This window comes from Amblyomma maculatum, chromosome 10, assembly GCF_055883805.1.
Source record: "Amblyomma maculatum isolate TAMU_Amacu chromosome 10, ASM5588380v1, whole genome shotgun sequence".
NCBI classification, from domain to species: Eukaryota; Metazoa; Arthropoda; class Arachnida; order Ixodida; family Ixodidae; genus Amblyomma; species Amblyomma maculatum.
In genome coordinates this window covers 43,971,081-43,994,917 of record NC_139353.1, presented here as the reverse complement: position 1 = coordinate 43,994,917, position 23,837 = coordinate 43,971,081, and the positions used below count along the sequence as shown (strand labels likewise).

The window sequence follows — 23,837 nt, the reverse complement described above, 5'->3', positions numbered from 1 at the left end:
CGTAGCTGCCTGCCTATACTGCCCAGAAGCAGACCCTGTGGCCTGGGAACTTTTGACTACCCCTGTACATGCGCGGACCCTTTCACCGTTGTCGGCAAGAGCTGATGGTCTTAGTGTTCCTCATTGTACCCGTGATGTGTGTCCGCTGTAAAGAAATGTATTTTGATTTTAATCTAAATATTTCGAGACAAGGCGAACAGATGACAGCAGAAAGCTGCGGGAACTGTTGCATAAAGCACCGATATTCTTAAGTCACCGTGTCAAGAGACGTCGTCGTTCAGTGTGAATTTGTAGCGGTGAACCTGTTGCTCTTCTGACCACATGTCCTACCTCTGCGATTTCATCGTGGACAGCATGTAAGAACTGATAGCGAAATAATATTCTGCGCGAAGCTGGGCAAAATCTGCCACAGGGACATTTGACGTGATTCGGCAAGTTTACGGCGCAATAAATTGCGCCAGGTGTTTTCGGCCGTACGCGCGGTTCAAGGACATTATTGGAACTCGTAATCTCGTTTAAGAGGGTTGTGGGAGTAGAACGTACAGCACAGCTTTTCTGCGATTGTCGACTTGCTGTGCGGAACATTCCACGCAATACTCACCTGTGCTTTCCAAAGTGTGCCCTGTGGCCGCCAGGTTCGTGCTTCAGCTGCTGACCGAGGAGCAAAAGGAGCACCTCGTCGAATCCTGCCAGAGAGCTTCGTCAGCGTGCGGCCGATGAACCGTACTTTATGCCGAGGTCGTTACTGACAACGAAGCTTCCCAGTCGAAAAAAACTACAGAACTATGTCAGAAATATGACAAAATATCCTGTAGTTCTGTCGTAACCATCAGATTTTTCTGCAGTTCTGTAGTTTTTCTGCAGTATATTTCTGTTATCTGTAGTTCTGTAGTTTTTCTGTAGTATATTTCTGTTGTCTGTAGTTCTGTAGCACTTTCCTTTATAACTACATGAAATGCTGATGTTACTACAGAATGTTCTGTTGTCACAACAAGTTTCCCGTCAAAAACCGCACAAACATTTTGTCGTAACATCAAAACATTTTCTGTAGTTTTTTCCGACTGGGTTGGGTTTACGGCTACGACTGTGATACAAAGAAGCAGACTGCATAGTGGAAGAGCCCCACTATATATGCGACCGAAAAAAAGTAAGCAATAATCGCAGCAGGAACATACAAGAACTTGTTCCCATGGAGCCAGGCTGTGTCAATAACGAGTTCTACTGCCAGGCTTTAACGTGTTTTGTACGAGACATTCTCTGTAAGCGGCTGAACCTGGGATGCGCGATTTTTAAAAGTAGATGCTCCGTAAGGACAATGTACAGTTCTCACCAAACTATTCTCACACGTGTGTTTATAACCCGTAACATCATAATCCCACTTGTGCGGCAACTTTTCTCGTTAGATTTGGCACCGCGGCGAGCTTCACCTTCTTTCCGACCATGAAGGTCAAGCTCAAAGGTCGTGCGGAGATCACTACGGAGACCACTGCGGAGAACTAGCGCGAATTACAGAAGGTGCCCGACGCGCTTCAAAAAGAACACTTCGAAGACCCATTACAGCAGTAGCGAAACGCTATGAGCGGTTCATTACCATGCAAGCGAATTTAAAAGTGATAGCGTGTCAGCGAAGATGTGTAAACCTCTTTTTTCTAAACAAAGCTAATTTCAAGAGTTTTTTCTTTTTTTTTATATATATACCACATTGCATGTGGCACTTCGGCTACCACTGCATCAGGCTACAGGAATTGCTGAACCTGAGTACGGCAGTGCATTTATTGACGCCGAAGTACCGATCTTCGCCGCCGCTACAGAAGAGCTGGGCAGTTCGCGCGTTTTCTAGCTACAGTGGAAAAGGGCTCCTCGGCTCACATCGAAGAAAAAAAGAAGAATAGAACAAAAGCGAGAAATAAAGCCCTTGACTTTGGCTACGAGGAAAACAAAAATAGAGGTTCCACAGGAAACGGATGACGAGTGTAATAGGAGGCGACGAAAAGTGCTGGACGGTGGGGGATTACTGGAAAAAAAAAAAAAAAGAAATGATACACGAGCCGTGTCTGCCACCGAAGGTGGAACGGAATACAAGAAAATGGTGTAAAAACAGGGATGCTGCAGAGGCCAGGGAGGCATAAAAAGGTCTCAGCGCGCAGCGCCTCGAGGCTTTTCGGTCAGCACTGTGTCGGGCGGTGGGGGTGCTTCGCGCGTTGCTAGCGAGTCCTGTGGGGTGCCCCCGTACCCGGAAAATGAAGTTGTACTAGCAGGGTGCGCGTATATATGGGGACCCGTAGAGCCCTCCGTGCCGTCGCGGTCACCGCAGCCGCACTATATAGCGCGGTGGTGCCCAGCGCGTGATGGTCCCGTGCCATTTTTTTCCCACCTTCCAATCCCTCGCGCTCTATTTTGACGTTAGTTTTTATTTACTTGTTCGTTTCGCCCCCGACTCTGACCGTCCGTTTGTTTTATGACGCGCTCTTGCGGAGGTGGCATTCACAATAATGCCACGGTCGAAAAGTGAGTAGAGCAGCGAGCGCCGAGTTAAGAAGAAAAAATTGCGCTTTGTGAAAAATTTGAGAAGGGAGAGGCGCGCGTTTTTTTTGCCCACAGTTTTCTTTCCCCCGTTTCGTTACGCCTTGGTTGGACTTTAAAAGTGGGCTGCCAGTGCTTTATACATTCTTTTGGGATTGTTTTGACCATATCGACCGCAAATCTTTTTATACGGCTTTTTTTTTTTTTTTTTTTTCACTTTTTTTACACACGACAGCACATAGAGAAAGCTGTCTGTTTATTGTATATCTTTTATGGCACTATTTGCCAAACATACAGAAAGCGCGACGTATTCTTCGTATCGCTGAATTTTTTTTTTTTTTTAGAAATGAAGAAATATTACGTGCGTGCTGTAATGGCGGTCAGCCCACTTGGTTAGTGGGCTCATTGTTGCTGACATCTCTTTCTTTCTCTCTCTCTCTTTTTTTTTTAATTAAGGCAGCAGCATCCTCCTAGTGTTCTGACCGTTGTTATCAACAGGTCAAGTTAATTTCTTAGGAGCAACAATCCAGCGGCTAGCTGGAAATTAAAAGAAATCTAAAAACGCTAACAAGTCAATAAAAACAAGAAATTTTAAATGCCCTACGAAGATATAAAATGTTTCTTAATCACGTGAATTAACAGTCGGTAGGGATTAGGATATTCGCCTGGCGCCATTGCGCCGGAATATTTATTTTCTTTTTTTTTTTTTTTTTTTCAGCGTAGTTTCGCACCTTCCTTGTATCGTTGTATTAATAAGGGCATCCTTTCAGCTGATATTTATTTTTGTGAGCAAACGCAGGACACGCTTGCAGGGGGAAACCCACCTGTTCCGCCAGGATATAGCATTAAATGTTGAAATGTTCTTTTTTTTCCCTGAGGTTTAAGGTGGAGGGGGAGGGGGGGAGGGCATAGCAAATGGTTCTGTCATATGGTGGCACGACAGCAGTTTACAATATTTTCCAAGTTCGTCCTTATGAAAAATGTATGCCTCCCATCAGCGACGACAGCACTGCTATTAATATCCTGCCCCGAGGCACTGATGTCACTGAACCGCGACTGCGTACAATTCTAAATGGCGAGGACCGTACCCGCGTGCCTGCTTTTACTTTCTAGTTGAAAAATGCAAAAAAAAAAAAGGAGATAATTTTTCCCATCTCCGCTCTCAACCCCGGAGGTAGGGAGACGTCAATCTCGGTTAACAGGAGGGATGGTTGTTGACGTAGACGTTCCAGCCTCCTCCGTTGCGCCTGAAGGCTACTTATCATTTTTAAGCCGCGCGCCGCTGTTCTTTTGAAGCTTTGAAGTACATTTTGCGAGCGGCGGTCCGACTTCAGTACAGGATTCTTGCTTTCGATAGACGTTAAAGAATTACTTTCCTTTGCGATGACGATCTGATCAGTCGTTTTGCAGACTTATAGCTTAGTGTAGACCTCATAGCGCAGACGTGCTGTGTTAACGTTACCTGTAGCGCATTCGCATAGTGGAATTACGTCTACCTGCCTGTGTACCCGATGTGTTAAAAATCTATATTCTCCTAGGGAGATATAGTCTAGATTTAGATATATAGATAGTATAGTATAGATATAGATATAAATCTGTATATCTATTCTAGGGACATATAGTTTAAACAAAGAAGCCTTTGGTTGTATATTTGGTAGACCTAAATATTGGGAGAACTTTTGGACGTATTGTCGCGCTCAATATGAGTTGAAACCCCAAGCAGTGTGGCCGGAGTGCTTCCCGGAAGCTTTGTGGGACCGCAAAACGACGCGCTTGTAAAATAAAGGGAAATGATTTCGCTATTCTAGCACTCCGCCTTCTCCCCTTTGCAATCTGGTGTTCGCAGTACCATAGTGTTATCGCTTCGCGCTTATGACGAATGCAAGGCGCATGACGCAGTCGATCTTGTTTCATTCACCTGATTTTCAAGAAAAAGCCACAACGCCAGCATAAAATCACGCCTGTGCAAGGTGCACAGTCTGGTACAGGTGCGTGCGCACCATCGTCTGTAAGAAATAACGAGCGAAGATATCGTTGAGCAGATGATGAGAGGGGGTGCACCTGACTGCTGGAACAGCAGGATCCCTTCCACTTAGTTTCCAGGCGCGCCGCTTGTCGGCCCCACCGTTCCTCCAGAAAACGCTGCGGCCACACGCTCGCTGGCTGCAAGTCATATTGAGCACGATAGTATATAGTGCTTATGGATTGGCTTCTTAACGGCGAAGGAGCTCGGGCATAGCTAAGCTTACAGAGAGACTGACACTAGGACATTTGGAAATAATTTGGAAATAACGTTTAGTGCTCGACGTTAATAGCTTCACGGCCGTCCATCGAAGAACGTTGAAAGGCTTTGCGGTAGTGTTTTTATTTTTGCAGTTTGTTTCAGTCGCACTTCTTTTGCGAGTTCTTTCCGCAAGAGCTCTTCCCGACTGACGACCACTCGGGCAGGACGATGCTTGCAGCTCGGGCTCCGATGATTTCCCACGATGCTGTCCGTCTTATATAGGCTCACGTCGTTCCTGTCTCCTCCGCGTTGCGTTTCTCCGTTTCTTCCCCTCCGTTTCTTCCCCTCCGTTTCGGGAGTTTAGCCCTCCTAGGCCGAGGGATGAGCCTTCCGTCTTTTCGGAGCGAACGAAACCCGTGGCGTACGCGAACTTTCGTCATTTGCCGGTTTCTCCCGCATTCCCTCTGTTCCTTCACATTTTTCTCGTTTCTTTTGTCTCCGCTGATATTGGAGCACTTATTATTCCTGTCCACAGCTCTTGAAGGGCTGGTCACGTTCCCGCGGCGCCTGCCGGCACTCGCGATTGCTTTTGGCGAACACTCTCCGCTTTTTTTTTTCACTCTCACTCTTTCTTTCGCTTCCTCCTCGCCTCCCTAACTGGCCGCTCCTTCCTGGAGCTGTGATGGAAAAACAAGCCAGCACTGCTCTGGAAATGAGAAAAGAGGGAGGCGTCGCCTTTGCACGCTTAGAGGAAGCGAGGGGAGCAGACAACAAAGCGCGGGAAGACAAAACAGGGATGAAAAAGGGAGTTAAAGGGGAAGACGGAGATGGAGGGGAAACGAAGTCACGTCCCTTTTCTATTTCCGCTTCCGGCCGGGAAGAAGAACGGAACGAGGGGCCGGCAGGACGAGAGAAGGGGGTTGTGGGAGGTTTGGGCTGAGGGGATGGGAGGGGGGAGGCACTGGGGTGTTGGCTCGAAGAGGCGCGCACACAGAAGGCGCGAAGAGCGCCTTCCACGCTGGCACTGTTCGCAGTCGTAGCATCGCCAGGGATAAGAGGGAGAGCCTCTCCCGAGCGAAGCCTTTCCCTGTGCTCCCTCGGCGAGCGCCTCGTCAACTCGTTTCCTCCCGGTGGAGTTCCAAGTGCGCCGATGGTGGTCGCAGTGGCTGTTGCGAGGGAGAATCGGCAGAGGCGAGAGGGGGAGGGGGGGGGGGGGGAACGCGCTTGGATACAGCCAGCCCAGCTCGTTCCGCCTTATTATCACCTGATTTGGAAGCGCCCGCGCCGGGCAAATTTACCGGTCGGGTTGTCTCGGTGCCTGCTGCTTTTTCTCTGCGTGCTCTTCCCCGCTGGTTCTGTGCAACACCGTATGGGAAATGCCACTGGATTGCTAGCCTTGCTAAGCTGCCATCTGGGCTCTCTTTGGAGAAGGAACCAAGGGCGTGTTTCAATCTCGAAGAGGCGGCTTACTTAGACCAGAGGTGATGTCTTTGTTTGCAGGCTCTATAGCTTGTAGGCAGCGCTTTCCTTCGACGCGAAGAAGCGGGAAGGTATATAAAAGTTGCGTTGTGCCGAAAAAAAATTAATGGTTTGCACTTATGGAGAACAAAAGCTTTGTAGACATTTTTACGTAAAATGTTTGGAGGGAGACAAATTATTTAACGTCCGCCTGAAGAGTAATGGAGCCACACGGTATTTTATAGCGCTTAGAGAATGACATCACTAAGGTACGCGACCGTATCGAGCTGCGGGTGGCAAAAATCGTCAAAGGACGTCGTTGGTGTTTATGATAGTCAGGTGCCCATAAAATAAGGAAGAGAAAAAGGGGATGACGGTAACGAGTTCCGTTATTCTGCGAGTAATTTTGGGAAGCGAGCTTTACACTCAAATTTAAACTGATAAGTTGTCTAATATTGTTAGATTGTGCTTACTAGATATGAAATATGTAATTTGGAGTGTATAGTTACTGATGCAGTTAGGCTCAAGGAATGAGCGTAGAGACGTTTAAACTGACGCGAAAAAGTACAGCTCACACATGTTGCCGGCCTGTCAACGTTTCATTATTTCAAAATCTCTCGTTGGTGAGAGATCTGATTGGATAAATTTTATTCACGCTGCTTCGAGCTTGGGTATGTGCGCATAAATAAAAAAAAAAAACAGCTTGGTATGCATCTTTAACAGCCGCGCGCTGTTAAGTGCATGATTATTTTTAGACAATTGTCCGTGTTCTAGGAGAGATCAGCGGTTTGTAAAAAATAGATCAAAATAATAAAGAAGTGACATGGTCGTTAATGGGCTGCAAAACATTATAAATCATGCTGTATAGTTTTTTCTGAGCAAATGTAAAGAATGAAAAGTTAAAGTATACGTGTAACTATGGACAGTCGGGAAAATATATCCTTGGAGTATCTGCTGAGTAGAATGAATGTTTTGTTATTCAAAAGTCTAATGAATAACATACACCACTGAATGACTCGGGGAGTTAGGTTTTGTATGAGGCAGACCACGGGGTATATGTCACCGGGTGCATCTCCACAACTGAGGCATTCGGCGGTCAGCCACTTTAGGCGAGGAAGCATGAATAACGCACGTAAACCACGGCGTGATAAACAAGAATTGAAATTGAAATAAAAGTTCGGCAGTGGCATAGTGTAGTCACGTGCTAGACCACGCTTGTGGTCTAGCACTGCGTGGAGGCAAAATGGGCGCTGACGTCAGACGAAGGAGCGCTTGCATCAGCCACACTGCACGCTACTGTGCGAGTGCTGTGTGTGCGTTTCCCCCGAAACTCCTTTCCCACAGATTCGGGAGCAAGGGTTCTAGAAGAGCTTTCTGCTGGCAGCCGTGGGGAGGTTGGGGAAAGGTGTAAAAGCGAGTTAACACTGCCCGGGGAGCCAATCAGGAAACTTTGCTATAGGGAGTGGAATACGGGAAGCTGACCTGGTAACGACTATTGTTCGCCACTTTCCGGCAGACGGCGACGCTGAATTGTACGCTGTTTTCTGTCTTATTTTTATTTATTTCTCAGTACGTCATCTTTCTGGTTTCGGACGTGATTGCGACAAGTGAGACATCTGTCGCGAACACGTCAGAGCCTCCTCACGTGTCCTGTTGTCACTTGTCGCTCTTAGCGTTTGTTGGCCCCAAGGTAGGCCTGAAATAGTATCCAGATTTTTGTCTGTCTGTTGAGGCATCGAAAATCAAATGATGCATAAAACTGTGCGCCTTAATGCTCAAATCTAAAGTCGCACGTGACCTTCGTTACAAGACGTACATAAGCTGACAGATGGAAGTGATATATCGATACCATTTATAGAACTTAACACTGCGCTTTGTTATAATCTACGTCATTTCCGGGCACCTGTCTCTTCCGGTAAGAAAGGCTAATTTAGAGTGCAGGCAAGTATAATATGCACTCAGTAAAGTTCTTAGTGCGAAAATATTGCTAGCCCACGTTAATCTGCCTACGTGTACAACAATGCAACACTTGTACAAAGAATCACTGGTATGCCTCTGACAGGTGGCAGTTGGTAGGTGGTATCGAAGGACACTGATTGGCTGGCTGTTTGTGTGACGTCAAGCAAAATGCCATGGCTGCATTGACAGAAGCTGCCAACTTGGGCAGCACATATATAACGTATATGTATATATAACGTATATGTATATATAACGTATATATGTTATAAGTATATAACGTGGCAATAAACACGAGGGTACAACCACACCCAGTGTCAATGCGTAATGTTACATATGCTTGGCTTCCCGCTTTGCAGTAACACTTTATTTCAGTGAATGGGCTTAAACTCAAATTGTTTTAGTTCTGACTGCATAAGCGCCAATTTCCTGTTTTCCAATTTTGATGGGATTTAAATGATGTGTAATAGCACTAATACTTCGAACAGATTACCTATTCGCTCTGACGTATCAGCCGGTCTGTGTTTAAAATATTGTTCGCCCTTTTCATTTTTACTTTTATTTAAGCTTTTATCGTAGAACCCGAAACTTTCACGGCGTAGCCTTATTTAATAAAAGCTTCGGAGCGGTGTTCATATTAGCAGCAAAGGCTTCCGTCTCCTGCACCTGTTCAGTACTCTACTGCGCACATGCCGTGTTTTGCATTGAATAACCATCATTTCCAGAGCATTTACGTGCACACTTGTAGATATCCGGGATGGGCTAACGTCTACCGGCGTGCGCACCAGCTTGCGGCAGGCCCAGATTCAGACTCGTGCTGGGAAGGGTGGCGACACTCCGCCAGAACAGTGCTCTAGAACGGAGCGGGTGGCTCAGCACGTCAGCCACCCTGGCGAGTGAGACAAGCCTAATGAGAAGGTCGCGCGGTGTGCTTCCGCCTGAGCAGGAAGCCCTCTCCCGTTTCCTTTCCCGTATACAGGCGGAGGTGCTCCCTTCCTCTGCCTAGCACCTTCGCTTCCTCTCTCTCATCCCCGGGTCGCTGAGATCTCGTTTCCGGGTCAGCGAAAGTAGTGCAGGGAGTACGTGGTCCCCCGGCCGTTATTGTTTCCGAACCCCTTTGGGGACACAATCCTCCGCCACCGTATACCGTTTCTCCCCTCATTCCCCACCCGGCGGGTGCGATTCTCCCCTCTTGATATGCTCGGGCGTGTTGGAACGCGCCCGCAACCCAGGCTGGCACGGGGTGGTGCATCCGGTTCGCTTCATTCGGCTGGTCTTTCTAAAGCGCAGACTTGTCGTCCCGATGCGAGATGTTTGATTTAGGTTATTATTTTTCGATAGCCGTGTTCTTTTTGCGTGGTACTTGGCGCAGAACTCTATTGTTCGCAGTTGCCTTTGCTCTCCCCCGCCTCATTACAAGAGGATGACAGATATTGTTTCCTCCCTGTGCAACCGCTGTTATTTTAGTCTGTGGATGTGTATAACCGAAGGTTGGTGGACAATTCTGTGCACGCATAAACGGCAGCGTAGAAGAAAGCGTTTCAAATATTGAGGTGATATAAAGGTTCATGCTGTGTAACGACTTAGTGAGGGAACTGCGGCAGCGAATTTTTTTATAGGCTTTTCGTTTCTTGTTTCTGTCTTATTATTCGCACGTTCATTCATTCATTCATTCAGTTTATATACATTGTATTGATGGGCTTGGAGGACGGGAACTTAGACGCGGACGATTTTGTTTTGCACATAGACTTTGTCGCACATACTTTTCTCCTATGTTCTGCGATGCTATTTGGAAAGACCGATATAAAACAGGCAGCTTGATGAAAGCGAACCGCCAATTTTTCTTTGGCGTTATGGCAACGAACATGTTGCCTGTCGTTATAAAGACGAAACATATGGAGAAAAGCGCGAGCAATATCGGTTTAAACAATAAAATAGCAGTCCCGAGTGGCGTTCCAAATCTTAATATTCGTACGCTAAATAAGAAAAAATACCTGCATTCGACATACACTGAGTTTAGGAGCCATGTCACAAGATGGAGTTTTTGTGGTATTGAAACTACGAACTTGCTTGTGATCTCCACTCTTGTTTGAGGCCCGCTTCAACAAGCGGTGACAGCGCCGTTTCCCAACATAATCATTTAGTTGTGATGTTTTCGCCGTCTTCGACAAACCTATCATCGCGGATACTAGGAGTATGTTCACAGCGACTTCAGTGAAAGGGTGTTGCGGGCGTTAACAGAGCAAAGCAGGGAAAAACAAAACAACACACTGCTCCAATCGGAGCACTTTTATCGCCGCCGCATAGTTCGCTGCGCACGTTCGGCCCGGAGTCGCGAGTCGACAAGAGGCGGCCCCTGATCCCGGGTTCCCTTTCGCCCCCCTCTTCCCCTCCGAGCCCGTTCTCCGGGGCGTGTCCCGGGCGAAGCGCGCGGGCCCTCAGGAACGCCGAATGGGTGGATCCTCCCCGCGCGCACCCCTTTCTCTCATCGTAGTGCCCCTTCCCCCGTCACGTGCGCCGCGGCGACTGAAGCACGATCGCCTTTACCGCACGCCAGCTTCGTTCTCTCTCTCTTTGCTAAGTGACGTCATCGCCTCGGAGGCCGGGACGTGAGCCACGGGCCGGGAATACCAAAGGGTCCGGAGCACGCCCCGAGTCCCTCGGCCGCCGTCGGGGTCTCGCCCACCGAAAGGCCAGCGCGATGGGCTCGCAAGGGTCTGGTGAGGAGGCAGAAAATGGCGGAAAGGGAGTTTAGGGAGTGCGTGGGAGGGAAACGGGGAAGAGATGACGCCGCGATGGAGAGGGTGCCGGACGGCCGGGCTTTCCCGCATCGCGGCGGAGTCGAGCGGCGAAGCGCGCGCGTGATCGCTGCGGGGAAGCAGGTCGCGGCTGACGGCGCCTCGCTCGGATTAGCCACCGCTGCCGCTCGGTGGGAAAGGAAGGCGCCCCGCGTGTCGCTTGGCGTCTCAGCTCACGTCGGCCGTTCGTGCGGGAAAGCACAGCCGCGGCGGACCCCGCGGAGAGAGCCTGACCGCCCGGTGGCAGCGGACGTGGTTCGCGGCGCCGAGTGCCTTCTTCTTCTCTGCGCTGACGTGCGAGTTTCGGTCGGCACGCGTCTGTGGCACGCGAGCTTTTTTGCGGCCGTCCGGAGAGCGTCGGCGGCCTTGGTGGCTCTCGACCGGGAGCACGTACGGCTTCCACGTCCGCGGGGGGCGGGAGGGGGAGGTCACGCTGACTACCGGAGACGAGTGCGGAATCGCCGATTCGGTCGGCGGGCGACCGCGCCAGAGTCCGACGCTCTGTTAGCTGGGGGGTCCCCTCTCCGCGCTGCTATCCCCGGACGTCGTCGTAGTCGCAGTCGTCGCCGCCGCCGCCGTCTAACGCGACGTCACGTAGAGGGACGTCGCGACGCCCCGTCACGTTCTCCGCGCGGCGGCGACGGCCACACTGCCGCCTCTTTAGGACGCCAGGTCTCGTTTGCAGGTTTCCTCCCCATCCTGCCCCCCCGCCAGAGGCTTCTTTTATTTCTGGCCTGTCCTTAGCTTTTGTTTACGTCGCTCCCCGCTTTTTTTCCCGCCTCCTTTTTGAGGTCACGTCCGAGTTTACGTTTTGGATTCCGGTCCCGACTCTGACTTTTCGCCGTTTAGGGGGAATCCCTCGTTAACGTGGAACTCGTCTGGGCTACAAGTGGCAGCCTTTCACCTCTCGTCACGTTTTACGGTCAAGTGAATTTCTTCCTGTGTCGTTTAGTTTAAGGTCATCCTTTATTTCTTTTTTTCCCATTGCTTCTTGTAGAGGCTGCCTTAGAATTTTGCTCGTTAGTTGTTTGCGTGAGCGGTTTTGCTGCGTGGTCGCTTTGAGGCCGGGTTCCTTGTTATACTTGCTCTTTGTTGGTTTTTCTGGTTATCGCTGTCGTCCCACGTGTGTCAATAATTAGCTTACACGGATCGCAGTATCGTTGTTAGTCATATCCAAGTCTCGCGTTCGCCGTCGGTTGTTGCTTTAGTGGCATTATTAGACGCGTTGTGATCGTGAGCCTTTTTGTTAGTTCTTTTTTCTGACCAGCGACATAGTGTGTTCAGCGCAACAGGGGTGTGTATTTATCGTCTATTCGTTCGCTATAGCAACAGTTCGTTGTATCCGATCGGATAGTCGCCTTCTTAGCAAGCGGACGTTTTTTGGGAAGCGAGACGTCGCGGAAAGTTTGGACGTGACTGTGTGAGTCCAGCGGGACTTTGGCGACGAACGGCTGTCAAGGGACGAGCCACCTCCGTGTGTGTTTGTGTAAACGAAGACGTGAGAGGACCCGGATCATCCAGCCATGTTGATGCTTCGTCCTCAACCGCACTCGGCCGCCGAGATGGGCTACCACCACCACCAGGCCGCCGCTGCTGCTGCCGCCGCTGCGGCTGCGGTCGACGCAGCGGGCCCCTACGGTCACTCGTGGACGGTGCCGAGCTGGTATGGCTTGCATCCACACTACTCATGCATGTCTTCCTGCTCCGCGACCAAATGACGCATTTCTATATTTCACTGATTTACCACAAAGAGGAGATCACGGCTTTGCGAAGAAGAGATGTCACATAATTGTTCCTTGTGGCTGCGAAGTGAGCTGCTCTTAGGGCCAGTTGGAAGGCTAAACTAGATAACAATAACTAAAAGAGACCAAATACAGATACAGTTCATTACCGATTACTAAGAGCGCAATAGCTGCGTTTCGAAACAAAGACTGAATCGCGTTCACATTTTATATCGATTAATTGATATCTCCCAATTCTGCTATTCACTTTGAATTAGGCTCGGCTGTGTTCCACTTTAAATCGACCGTACTTCTTAATCAAAGCACATATGTAGAGACGTTTATAATCGAGAGTTTGTACGTTTCCTGGAAAGGCGCTCTTGAGGGGCGCCATATTGTTAAGCTCGGAGCAAGCAGTGGTAGGGCAGACGAAGTATGAGCGATGTGGCGGCCGCATATCGAACACTGGATGTCTCTCGAGCTTGGTGTAAGCAGCATAAATTCGAATAAGGCAATGGTTTTTAAGCTTTCACACTGTGGTAGCCACTTGCGAAAGGTTAAGAGATTCAAGAAGATGTATTTTGAAGCATGTGAGCTACGTGAACGTCTGTAACTACCTGATCATCTTAATTTGTTTGGGTTTGCTACAATGTTCTGTGTGCAGCAGGTCATTACGTTCTATAGCTTGTTCTACTGCGGAAATCATGTTGTGGTAAACTTTGCATTGCGAAAGGAAAGGAAAGCACTGGTGGGTGAAAAATGTATCTAATGGTTTGGCTGTAATACCGCACTTGGAGTATGCCCCGTACGCCGTTTACTATTAACACCAGTCTAGATGTATTCTTTCTATTCCACCCGTTCAGTACTGTGCTGTAGAGGAACACTGAGAGTATCAGCCTTTGGCATGTTGGATCTTTACAAAATGAAAATGGCTGCGGGCGATGATACAGGACTGATATACGCGTTGCTTTCTGGTCGTCATTATTAAGGGCCGGTCAGGGTGATGTATGCTGTCTTTCCACACGTTTTTTTTCTCCATACACTTAGCTACCAGTATCATAATTCTGAAACCGTCATGCAACAGGCTATTTCTGTTACACTAGCAGATTTAATGGCATTCGAATAGAATGCCATTCGGTTTTTTTCGGTGCTATACAGTAAAATATAATGTATTTCGCAAATGTTCGAAATTACGATCGGCAATAAAAAAAAAAAATACTGCGCTTAAATAACATCAGTGCGCATAAAAGGCGTTTGTAATCACTGTGTAGCATTTTAAATCGGAATAACACATTCTTGTACTGTAATTCAAATGAAAAACATATCTGGCTGTACTGTAGCACTCTAGTCATCCAAATCCAAGCCAAGTATTGAGTCACTCACAAATCCAATAAATGTAAACGAACAATATGGCTGACACAGCGGAGCACAGATTCACGATGCGGGGACGCACGAAGACACGTAGAGCATGCAGTTGACGTCCAAATCGTTGGGCGCTCAGTTACAGCGCTCGTGTGAGTATTCTCCCGTCCTTGTCCTGTCCTTGCACTATTTTTGTTTGACAACTTTAAATACTTCTTATATAAAAGCTTAGGGAGAAGTGACCACCAAGGAACACATAATCCAAAATGATCGTGAGTCGCTGGCATGACTAGACTGCTGCTATTACCGAGGGTAATGGCGTTCCACTAGAGCCTGCAGTTCGAATATTTTCATGTCTAAATTAACAGTTTTAAAACAAAACTCAAGAAATGGAATTTTTGACTTTAACTATGCGCAGAATATTTTATCGCATTGCTTGTTTCTGCTGCGTATCTGGCGTTGGTTAGCGATCGAATGCGAGTGAGCTCCCCAAACTCATTCGATGGAGAATGTCATTCGAATCTAATGACAATCAAATTTTTTTCTAGTTGCAAACGCATAATGACATTAGGTACTAATGTCACTTAATTCGGATAATGATCCCTTTTGCTCCCTCCCCTCCGAACATCGCGCCGTCTTTTCAACTCTATGAGCATTTAAGACTCCATGGCTCATCAATCGCATTTAACAAGTCATTCCTGCCTCTTGTCATTGAAGAATGGAATTCATTACCCGAATGTATTGTAATTGAACGAGATGCTCCTAAATTACGGCAAATGCTGTTTTTACACTTACAATCCTAATGTGGTAACTGTTGCCTTTCCGTTTTGTCATTGCATGATTCACTGTACCTGTCTGCTTGATTGATACACAGGTATTTTTTCCCCTTTGCATTGAAGCTTGCCTACAACGATGGTTTTACCCATTTTGTTAGCGTTTATCTAAAATGTCATATCTTGTACCGATGTCTCTCCCCCCCCCCCCCCCCCCCCCCCTTATGTAATACCCCTCGTAGTGGTCTTTAAGGGTCAATAAATGATGATATCCGCATATCCGCAGATCCGGACCATGAAAAGGAAATAACAAGAAGAATAAGATTGGGATGAAGCGCATTTGGCAAGTACTCGCAGATTATGACTAGCAGCTTACCGGTATCGCTCAAGAGAAAAGTATAGAACTGTTGCATCTTGCCTGTAATCACCTATGGGGCTGAAATGTGGAGGCTAACCAAGAGAGTTCTACTTAAGTTGAGGACAACCCAGAGGGCTATGGAACAAAAATTGGTAGGGGTAACATTAAGAGATAGAAAGCGTGTAGAGTGGGCCAGAGAAACAACTTGAGTTACTGACATTCTAGTGGAAATTTAGAAGAAGAAATGGGCATGGGCAGGACATGTAGTGCGAAGAGAGGATAACCGATGGTCGATTAGGGTAACAAACTGGATTCCAAGGGAAGGAAAGCGTAGCAGAGGGCGGCAGGAAGTTAGTTGGGTGGATGAGGTTAAGAAGTTCGCAGGGGTCAAGTGGATGCAGCTAGCACAAAACCGGGCTATGTGGAGAAATATGGGAGAGGCCTTCGCCCTGCAGTGAGTATAGTCAGGCTGATGATGATGATGAAATAATGATGATGATATTGAATTTGCTAGTGTGATAGGGTATACTTATCAACAAAGAAGCACGTTGTGAGTGTTAATTTTCACAAATTCATTGCCTATAATTTCCTCTGATTTGCATGCACGTCCCTTCCCATGTCCGCTAGAACCACGCACATCGGCCTAGCCAGCTGTTACGAAACGTGCTTGTTCCTTGTCAATTGTGTAAGCATAGCAATTCCTCGGACGGTAACCGTCAAGCAGGCTAGCGAGTTGGGGGATTCCTTGATCTGTAATAATGGTTTATGTCGCCTTTTTGTTCGTCGGCATGGAAGGTATCTGCGAGACTAGTTGAAACATCCGACGAATTTGGTGAAGACCAAATTCTCTGCTGGGTATTATTTGGACTGTGAATGTCAACTGGTCGTTCAAGGCCTGTATCTAATGACATGAAATTCTTATTAACATTGAGGATTCCTGCTAAGCTAAAGTACTCAGGGCCGAAGTATTGAGGCCGAATAGATTTTTGTGGGCTTCTCTTTCTTCATTTTCCACGTATTTAGTAAACCTAGTGGTTTTGGTACATATGTACTCGGTATCACCAAGTAGTACACTGTCTGTGGCTCTTATTGGTGACGTCTTTTACTCCGAATAACAATGCTGGTGAAGGTTAGATATTACTGCGTAAGTATACTTTGTCCTTCAAATAGGACGAGAACTATGTGCAATATGGAAATAACATTTCCCATGACGATAATCTATTTTTGTCCATCTTCTGGGCACTCAGCCGAATGCAAACAAGGACTAAATACTCAAGACTGTCTATCCTTTTCAGGTTACAGTCGGGGCTTTTGATTGCTTGAAATAATCAAGCACTTCTCACGGATACAACAATTCTCACGTTTTATGGAACATTCCGAGTTTTCTTCATTTAGTATTATTGATAGGTTTGTGATCTGCACCCTTAAATGTAATAATGCTAAGTAATTTATTCACCTGTGCCCATTTTCGTTTCCTGCCTCTACCATTACTCATACAACGCTAGACATCCATAGACTTCTGGTAGCCTGTAAGTCGGCATTGCCTCAATAAGGCTCATAACGCGGAGAAGCACGCTTTCCTGTTCGGCAGAACTGGGGTCGGCAGTGTTATCCCTTGTGTGCCGTCTCACCCGCCTGTAGAGGAACTGTTTCTAATACATGCACAAACTGTTAGTTCTTATGCACATTTACAAATTTATTGTAAAATTTTTATTGCCTACACTAGCCACTTGTCATTCAAACATAGGTACTAGTGACGCACAACCGCTTTCATGTGGATGGAATTTAAAGTACGAGTAGGCTACTAAGGGGTTCCGAACTGTTGACTCGAGACAAAACAAGAAAAAAAAAAAAAAAGCTTATGTTTTTATAATAGGTTATGTGCTTTGTAGAGCATAGCTCGAGCTACTTGCGTTATATTCGCTAAAGGGAATGAGCGGCTTGATTTTCGTTAGCTTGAAGTAACTTCTATCGCTTGAGATGGAGGCCGTGCTTTTGTCAAAACCAGTTACAGCTTCCCGAAATATGGAACTGTGAAGACGCGCTGACTGTAGGGACGCTCTGTGGGACTCGTGGCGCCATCTATGGAGAGGCGCACGCATTATACTGAATGAGAAAAGGAGTTTTAGCGTCGCTTTTGTACAGGAGGGAGGCTGTGAAAAACTGCAAATGAGAATGACTATCAGTACTATCAGTAAGAAACATATTCTGAACTCGTATATCTATGCATAAGTGGGATCGTCTTTTTTGCAGCGAGAGTAAAAATTACAAAACGCTCTGTCTACATACTGCACCGTCTCAATATATTTTGCAGCAAGTGTAGAAGCGAGTACCTTCTAATCGTTTTTTTTAGTGAACTAGCTTCCGATCGGTCATATCAGTGAAGACAGATAGCACGGGATTATTAGGCAAAAAAATATTTCTTGTCTAAATTCGGTACGATATAATTTTTTAGTTTAGCGAATTTTGTTAAACAGAAGTAAATAACATTTTTACGCAGATTGCAACAACTCTCATTGCTTTGATTTCGCAGTAATCCTCTTGTTTATTTGCACTTATTGTGTGAAAACGGGTGATAACGGTGCAATAGAAGGCGTCTTTAAAAAAAAATGAGCAAGAAGTGGACAAAAGCGGCGAAAAATGTTTATACGAGAACTCATCACATATATTGCGATTGGTTGACAGCTGTCAGCTCTTTGCTATATCCTAGTGAGCTATGCTGCTTTGAGGGAAACAGGCCTATTAAATGTCGCGGTATCCACCACCCGAAGTGGCGAGGCTTCGCTTGTTACTGCCGCTTTATGTGACGGGCGGCTGTTAATCGCGTATGTACCCATTGACGTCCCTTATTGTATCACCGGCAACGCATGGTAGCGGTAGTAGTAATTTCATTTTAAGTGCAAAAATCTTATCCTGCACAATACTTTGAAATAATATTTTGCATTTATGCTGGAACAGCATGACGCATATGTGAAGATTTTGATCGGCTCACATAACTGCAGCCACTGCTTGCCTTACAGACCGTGCAAGATAGCAACCTCGTTTAACTGTAGCCGTTAACGACGACACTTTTCAAATCGCAAATTTTTATATAATTTGGCACATTTAACTTTGCCATGTTTCATCTCTACTGGGAGACTGTTCTAAACCAGAATATAAGGGTACAGTGGAGATGCATAGGAAATTGCCAACTGCACCTACATGGTACCTAAATGTTTGAGAGCTATCGGGCAATCAAATCGTTTACTACATACAATATAGATTGTTGCAACGTATGCATTATATCTGAGTTATACCAGATACCTGAGCAACGCTGCAACAGAGAAAGCTCGAAATTTGTCTTGCCTACTTTTATCGGTGGCAGTCTTTTCTGCAAAACATTCGTTCGAAGGAGCTCTGTTTTTCATGACTTCTAGGCTTATTTGTGGGATTCTTGGGTTAATTTTAAAATCCTTTACGAACTGACCCGCAGGATCAGAGCTGCACAGGAAAATATTTGATGAAATATACGATATTTTTGATGACGTGTTTGGGCCGCCGTGTACAAGAAATGGCAGTCGCGCATTTTTCAATACTACAGCTACATACTACGCTATGCAGCCACATACGAATAGGGATATTAGGCCATTGAATATTTGCAATTATTTGCTTGTAACAAAAAAAAAGTAAATTCTCGTGCGATGAAGCCACAAGGGTGAAGTGAAGGTTCGGCGCCGCGGAAACAGAATCCTTAAAGAAATTTGCTGCTCTAATGGAACTTTTAACGTCTGACCTCAACCTCGCATTATGTCCATTGTATTCGATTGTGTTATAGTTCATCACGCGTGGTTCGATTATGCGCAGGGGCTTCGGTGAGCTTCCCCACATCCTCCCCTTCACCTCTTTTCTGTTTCCCGCCCTCCCGATGTTTGCTTCAGAAATTAATTATCGCCCGTCCCGCGTTCACGTCGCTTTAGTCCGGATATTCGTCGGCCTTAGTCGCCGCGCGAAGATTATTCGTCGTGGTTCGTTGATAGGCCTCTCCTCTTCTCCTCGTGCCCTGTTTGCTCTCTCACACTGCCTTCTCTTCCAGCAGCCTCTCTCGCCACGCGGTTTGTTTTGGGCACGTATCCATGGCGCGCCTGTTTCGTCAAGATACTGGCTCTTTCCCTCCTCCTCACTTCCTTCTCTCATTCGTCGCACCCCAGACAGCGTGAGGAGGGATTCGGAAGAAAGGGGGAGAGAAAACGCGCGGCGTCGTCTAATTGTGCACCGCGAGCACGTCGGCGTCGCGAAATTGAGTTTGGCGCGCGCGCGCCGCCGCCGCCGCCGGGCTTCGCCGCAGAGAGCGTCCTTCTCTCGCTGCTCGCTTCGGCCGCGTGTTCCTCTCCTCGCCGTCGCTGTCCGCGCCGCTCGTCAGCGCCGCTTTGTTGCCGGGCTCGTCGTTGCCGCCGTTTTTCGTCGCCCTCCTCGCTCGGCTTTTCAGTTCGCGCAGTCGTCGCCTTCCCTGGACTTCTTTCGCTTTCTTAGCATTATCTGCCTGTTCCTCACTCATTCTGTGCCTGGAACCGCCTAGTTTCGTTGTCTGATTTTGTTTTGTTTTGTGCTTAAGCCTATGAAGCAGCTTTTTCGCGATGCGTCTGAGAGACTGTTGGCGACTTTATGACGGTTCTTCAGTCTCCTTCCGCTTACTGAAGAGCATTGCATACGCGTCAAAGTTTTCGCTCCGCGAGTCTTTTTCTTTGAGACCCCGACAGAGTTAACCGCCTCTTTATTCTGGAAAAGGTAAAATAATCATTCTTACTAATTGTCTCTCGAAGGAATTCATTTTACAGACTTAAAGGAAAAGTGAATTGTTCGTTGACGTTTCTGTTTTGGAGTCCCCAAGCCGCGCGCTGTGATGCTTGTCTAAAGCACAAAGTGCTAATGGCCCATCCAATGGACGCGCAGGAGTGGAGGCTTAGAGCTGAAAGAAGCAGAGCACGCTGAGAAATGGAGTGGTCCTCCTGATTGTGGAGCGGTCACTGCGCTCCAAAAACAGCATGCCACATGATCGCACTTGTTTTGTCATTGTTTTCTAGATGCGTGCTAGCCAAGGCGTGCTCGCATATTTGCACAAGTCTGGCATATGGTCAACCTTTGCGGGTAGACGGTCCGAACTTGAGTCCGTGTCTAAAATGAAAAACGTTTGCCATCGATGACAAAAATATTAGGATTGAAAGAGCGCTTGTCTTGTCCTAGTTCTGTTCTAGTTTTCTTCTCTACTTTCACAGTGGTGGCGGTTGATAAGAAAGTCCCAGCTTAAAATGAAACTATGACGCACTAGCATCTCCAGCAGGCTCAAATACAGTGTCTGACGTCTCAATTACCCCGTGAGCATCACGGAAGCTCCCAAAACATCGTACCGTGTACCGAGTTGGAATTCTGTACTCGTTCCAGTGTCAAAAGCAAGGACTAGATGTCAGATATATGGAGCGCATTTGGCAAGCACTCACAGATTATGACGAGCAGATTACCGGTATCGCTCAAGAGGAAAGTATACAACAGTTGCATCTTGCCTGTACTCACCTATGGGGCTGAAACGTGGAGGCTAACCAAGAGAGTTCTACTTAAGTTGAGGACTACGCAGAGGGCTATGGAATTAAAAATGGTAGGAGTAACATTAAGAGATAGGAAGCGTGCAGAGTGAGTGAGAGAAATAACTCAAATTACTGATAGTCTAGTGGAAATCAAGAAGAAGAAATGGGCATGGGCAGGACGTGTAGTGCGAAGAGAGGATAACGGATGGTTGCTTAGGGTAACAAACTGGATTCCAAGGGAAGGAAAGCGTAGCAGGGGGCGGCAGAAAGTTAGGTGGGCGGATGAGGTTAAGAAGTTCGCAGGGGTCAAGTGGATGCAGCTAGCACAGAACCGGGTTAAGTGGAGAAATATAGGAGAGGCCTTCGCCCTGCAATGGGTATAGTCAGGTTGATTATGATCATGACGATGATATTGCGGGAATATTTTGCGCCGGCTAATAGCTCGTAACATCAGCTACGAGTCGGGACGCCAATTTGCGAGCTCGATGTTGTCACCCCGCACCTCGTTTCGATGGAGGGGAAACGCACCGGGTGCACTGTGCGCACGTAAACAAAAAAAAAAAAAGTAAGCCGTAATTGATGGAAATTAACGAGGCCCTCCACTATGGCCTATTCCACAGCCAACGTTGCGGTGGGACGTTCGGCCCCTTATACAATGCCATGCCAGTTTCGTAACTTAAACGTGCTGTCATCTAGTTTCCCAAATTTGCTTTAAGCCTGTGAGTCACATTATGCAACTTGGCTTGGAGGAAGTTTTTGATGAGGTGCGAAGAGTTGACAACTGAAAGACGCTTTTCGAGTTCTGTTAACACTGGACTTATACAATAAATGTGTGATTAGAAGAATCACGGGGACAAAGTAGAAAGTAAAATATGACAGTGGTTTAGCTGTTCCTAAGCGCAAGTTTTATGTGCAAATGCTAGAAATAGTTTTGCGCTAACTAGGCTTAGGCATATCCCATTAAGGTTGCTTACGTCTGTGCCCAATCAAGCTTAATAAGATTGATTATTTAATTAAGCTTCCCAAGCATAGTTAGCCTTATGAAGGTATAATTACGACCAATCAGTGTTCAGAGAACAACTTACTATTATAATGTGACCTTACGGGCCTATATGAGCCTTAACTAAGCCTAACACGCCCAATTAGTTACAGGAAGGCGTAATTACGCCAATGTGTGTTCGTACCTCATTTCTTAACATTTGCGTCATACAAATTTAATTAGCGTTAATTCGGCCTAATTAGCTTTGACCTTGATCTGGGTCACGGTACTCATGCTAGTCATGGTCATTTGTAACAAATATAGCGTAACATTGTATAGCAGACGATATAAAAAAAATCTGCCCCATGACAGCATACAAGGAGGACAACACGGGTGCTTTACAACACGCGAGAACGCCCGTGTTGTCTTCTTTCTTACGTATTGTATTGGGGGCGTTAAATATCTTTTATAACGTCTTTCAACCACCTTGCTTCAACAGTTAACTCTCTCAATATATAGGAAAGCTAGACTTGGTAGTTGCCACAGCAGTACTCGGTTAGGAGGACGCAAATAGGAATCCGGAATTCGGCGAAATATATCTTGCTAGGATAGAAGCACTAAAATTTCAGGCTTGAAAGTGGGGAATACTACTGAAAACGATCTAGCCCAATTCGTCACACGTCTCTGGGCAGCTTGATAAGCTGAAGATTCAAGTAGTTCCCATGCTTGACAACCGGTTTTCTTTCAATAGCCTCCTATTGATAGACAGTGGACACTGAAATTGTTTTTTGTTTCTCTCTCTATACCAAGGCTCTGATTCCTTTACTTGAGTGGTGAAGTCGCATGTTCGACTCCCGACTAATTATAAACGCCTTACTTCACTCTCACGTCGCTTTTTAGGAACACCTATAGCGAAGCGGCACGGCACGCTCAGTTACTCAATTGAAGTGCAGTAACACTTGAAAGTAATTATTTTGCTCCCACTTTTAGTTTCAAACACTCAGTTCCTGTTACGCACACACACAAAAAAGAACGATCCAGTTTGCGGACTCGATAGTCCGAAGTTTTCGGAATAATAATAATAATAATAATAATAATAATAATAATAATAATAATAATAATAATAATAATAATAATAATAATAATAATAATAATAATAATAATAATAATAATAATAATTGGTTCACCGGAAAGGAAAGGCGCAGTATCTGTCACACTTGTTTCTGTGACACCTGAACAGCGCCGTAAGGGAAGGGAGGAAGGTGGGAGTGAAAGTGTAAACAGATAAATAGGAGCGTAGTGGAGGGCAACGGAGCAATTTCGACCACCTGGGGATCTTTAACGTGCGCTGACATCGCACAGCACACGAATGGCAGCTTGTATTTTCCGTAATTATACATTATCCCAAAGTTGAGCGTCAGTGGAGACCAGTAGGTCATACGTTGTCCTGTGGTATAAACAAGTGGGCTCTGAGGATGGCGACGATGATTACGGTGACGCACATTCATCTTCCCAAAGTCTCAGAGCGACGCAATACTACGGGCGAAGAAAAATGTGAAGGAGCGCGGGCACATCTTGGGAGTCGCATTGAACAAAGCAGCATGCGCCCTGGCAAACCTCTCCCTGGAGAACACATTGCTGTAAAAAAGTACGTGTTGACTTTGGAAGCCAGAAGAAGAGAATGAAACATCAAAAGAAACACATTCGCTTCGTACCGGGTCGGGTGGGCGAGTGAGAATAAGCCTCACGGCTTTACGCAGCGTTTCTTCGCACTCCCCCTTTTTCGAGTCGGACGCAGGCTCATTGCGAATTCATGGCCGCCTGTAAAACGTCGCAGCCGACTTGAAAAGTATCCTTCCTACACTGCGCCCAGCCGCATTTATCCCGCATTCCGTCCGCGAGGCTCCGTCTGGTTCTCTAGGGCCTGTAGGGTGCCTCCACTCGGGCCGGGCTTTGTTTGGTGCACTCGGTATACCGCTTCAAGGAGCCCGTATTCTGTGCTTGTCTATACGGGACAGGTGTATAAAATAACAACAACAACAACAACAACGACAACAACGACAACAACAACAACAACAACAACAACAACAACAATAATAATAATAATAATAATAATAATAATAATAA

At 46.7% G+C, this 23,837-nt stretch overlaps 1 protein-coding gene across 3 annotated transcripts in view; it reads left to right on the top strand.

Annotated features, from left to right (window-relative positions):
- trh (PAS domain-containing protein trachealess) overlaps window positions 1–23,837 on the top strand; it is a 592,592-nt gene that overhangs the window by 500,189 nt on the left and 68,566 nt on the right. The window lies entirely within an intron of this gene.